The 3915-nt window shown below is 35.4% G+C and overlaps 1 protein-coding gene across 1 annotated transcript in view; it reads left to right on the forward strand.

Annotated features, from left to right (window-relative positions):
- Positions 1–3915, forward strand: part of LOC137238431 (membrane-associated transporter protein-like) — a 1095627-nt gene that overhangs the window by 875289 nt on the left and 216423 nt on the right. The gene's annotated exons all lie outside the window — the stretch shown is intronic.

The raw sequence follows: 3915 nt of genomic DNA on the forward strand, positions 1-3915 counted from the left end.
AAGGGGAAAAAGGTGGGGTAAAAGCCAAACTAAGAGAAGTGAATAAGAACATGTTCTATTTTGGTTGTACTTCTCACTCGCTTAACCTTTGCTCATCTGCTGCTTCTAGAAAATTGCCGTTAGAGCTAGAGAAAGTGGTGAGGGATATATAGGCATTTTTCGCACATAGCTTGAAGCGCAAGAAAGACTTTGCAGAATTTCAAGATGCATTTGATGTAGACACACACCAATTGTTGCGCTTGTTAAACACAAGGTGGCTTTCGCTTGAAGCTCCAGTTAAAAGGGTCCTTGAGCAATGGCAACCACTTAGACATTATTTTTTGCTCATGTCCTTTGAGGAATTACACGAATCTACTGCTTCAGATATACTGAACAATCTTAACAATACCAACAAAGGATTTTTCTTGTTTTTATCTTATTACTAGGCGAAATAAATAAATTAAATTAATTGTACCAATCCCGTGGTACTCACATTCACTTGTTATATGAACGAATTACAATTTTCTTCAAAAGTATTTTGCAAAATTTTATTAAAATCGGTTATTTAGACCTAAAAGTTGACTACCATGATACAAAATTGTACTTGTATCTTTCTCAAAAGTATTTTGGGCTTCAATTTAAAAAATTTGAGGGAAGCGACTGTGGTGATATTGATATCAATGCAGTTAAATGTAAACCTTTAAATTATTATATCAAGCTGTGCGATGAAATATCTAGACGCTTTGGTTTTTCTGACAAAAGCTTGAAACTGTTATCATATTTTGATCCATTTATTATACAGCAAGGTGATATGCAAACTATTTTACCACCATTATAGTTTTATCCTTTTTTTGAGGGATCGGAAGAGTCATTAAATAGCGAGTGGAGAAATTTCATTTATGACAAAAACAAAATTGAAAAATTATTTCAAGACGACTTGGTTACAGGTTGGACTGCGCTAAAAAATGAAAATAATTTCTGCGATGATTTTATGTTTGCTGAATTATCGGCATATATGTGCAATTTGGCAGTCCTTCCCCATAGCACTGCTGGCGCTGAAAGATTGCTCTCACTAATGAATGCAATTAAATCTTGTAATAGAAATCGTCTGAGTGTATTATGTGTGGAAAATCAAATTTTCACCAAAGAAATTTGTGATTTTTATAATACTGTTACGAATATTAGCAATACTAAGGGGTACTGCCATCTCCAGGCCGATGCTAAGCAGTGACGTGAATTCACATCAATAATTCAATCATTATGTATCTACATAAACGAATCAATAATTGCGTCTACATATATGTACGTATAGGACCAGCGGAGAACCAATGCACAAACACATGCATATATCTTATCTGAGTTGTCCCAAGGGAGGGCAATAATTTGTGCAAGTATTACTCAAATGAGAAGTTATAAACGCCATTTTGCATTATTACAAATTGGAGTTATTTATTCAACAGTTTAGTGATTCGAACTTAGCAGAGGGTTGCAAATAAGAGGATTTGCAAGTAAATTCGTTACAATACTTACGTACCTTCGAAATAACTTATATAATTTTATGTAAAATTTAACTTTATTGATGGGAAATTCGTGCCAAAAACTTTGTAATAATCTGATCTGGCGGCCACCGTGGTGTGATGGTAGCGTGCTCCGCCTATCACACCGTATGCCCTGGGTTCAACTCCCGGGCAAAGCAACATCAAAATTTTAGAAATAAGATTTTTCAATTAGAAGAAAATTTTTCTAAGCGGGGTCGCCCCTCGGCAGTGTCTGGCAAGCGCTCCGATTGTATTTCTGCCATGAAAAGCTCTCAGTGAAAACTCATCTGCCTTGCAGATGCCGTTCGGAGTCGGCATAAAACATGTAGGTCCCGTCCGGCCAATTTGTAGGGAAAAATCAAGAGGAGCACGACGCAAATTGGAAGAGAAGCTCGGCCTTAGATCTCTTCGGAGGTTATCGCGCCTTACATTTATTTTTTTTTTTAAGAGTACCAATATTATTTAATTATATTTTTTTATTTGATAAGGTCTATACAGTATACACATACTCTTCATACAGATGTTTGTATGTATGTAGTTAATGCACTTGAAGTTGTTATGTTCGTTTTAATGGTTGAATAATAATAATTTGAAAAAAAATGGTTTTAATGTTTTTGAAAATTCTACCACTATTTTTAGGAGATCTACCACCCTTTTTTTTTGAAAATCTACCACTAAATAGATTTTAGAAGTGACAACACTGGATATGAAACTTCTCGCTCTATGAGAGCTAGTGAAAATGTGCATTTTTTATAATATTGGCCATAGATGCCATCATGCCCAAAATCAAATTTGGGCATTTCAGAACAACTTTGGGGTATTTTACATGGTAAAGGTTTAATTTATGATTTTCACCGAAAATTTACTCAAAATTGTCAAATGGGATATCGAAAAACTCGAATTTATGTCACGATTACTAATCCGAAGGAAAAAATAACTCTTTTTCACCCGTGGAAAATTTATCAGTGACAACACCTTTCATCAAAGGGCTGCACACGAAACGGCTTTTGGTAGCAAGTTTCGATTGGTGAAAAAGTCAGCTTCTCAGCCTTTGCATTTATGTAAGTGGATGAAGGCCATGATTTTGTGGAGCGTTCAATTAACAGCGTTTTGAGGACGACAACGCAGATACTTCACCAGGTGATCTAATTTCATAATTTCTTATACTTTTTTTGCGTTTTTTATTGTATGTGGATATACATATGTATATATGTACATAAACGTTTTGGTCGCATCAAAGTGAAAAAAGGGGCTAGCCGTTCATTGTTATCTTATGGCGGTGCCAGAGCAACAAAGCAAAGCAACGCAATCGAATTATATTATTTCATCTTTTTCACTTATTTACTACAAAATATTTTTACAACACTTTGCCTTCTTTATAAATTTTAATAAGTTTTTATCACCCAACTTGCTGATTTATTTGATAAGAATGAAACCGAACGGTTTTCTTGGAGTTTTTTTTGGGGTATTTTAGGCAATTCTATAGCCATCTTATGTTCAAGACCCATTCTTGGAACCGAATTAACTTTTGTTTACAATCGAATGAACTTCAAGACCCATTCTTGGAAACGAATTGAGAGAGAATGAATGTTTCGTATCAAGTCATCAGTGACTCTGCTTGTTGAGCGACAACTAAAGACGAAAGGGTATAACAAATACGTGAGAAGTGGCGCCAATAATTATTCAACTAAATGGTTAACTCTGATTTACTCCCATATATATAAGGCACAAAGAGATATTACGCCGAAAGGTGCTACACATACACACGCATATGATTATGAGAAACGCATAAACTACAAATATACATGTATATAGCTAAGTAGGAGATATGTACAGCAGTTCTAGCAGGCGAAACATCTAGACTGTAGTAGAAATATGCGAATGAAGCAGCAGAGAGTATAAAAGAGCGCAATCTGAGTAGTCGTAAGATCAGTTTGATTTAAGCACGCTATCAGTTGCGAAGTGAACTTTAATTGCGAAGAACTTTCAAAGTAGACTAATAAACACCATTTTGTAATACAGAATATTGGACTGTTTTATTCAACAGTTTAGCGATACGAACGTAAGAAGAAGGTTGCAAAGAGGCGGAATTTCACTAAATTCGTTACAATTGGTGTCAGAAGTAGAATTGTTGAATAAATTCCAAAGATTTCGAATACAACTTGGACATGGTAAAGTTAGGTGAATTAAGGATCCAGCAACCGAAATAGGAGTTGGAAAACCGATATTGAATACAACCGGCAATAAGATCGAACTTCAAGCACGCCTACGAGATGCCATGGAGTCGGAAGGAATTAATGTGGACGATGATGTTATTTATCTTGATGGGGACGAGACAACAACAAAAATTTAAGAGAAAAACGAAGCATCGCAGACAGTAACGAGCACAGACTTGAAC

Source organism: Eurosta solidaginis, chromosome 1, assembly GCF_040869045.1.
Source record: "Eurosta solidaginis isolate ZX-2024a chromosome 1, ASM4086904v1, whole genome shotgun sequence".
In the NCBI taxonomy this organism is placed as follows: domain Eukaryota; kingdom Metazoa; phylum Arthropoda; class Insecta; order Diptera; family Tephritidae; genus Eurosta; species Eurosta solidaginis.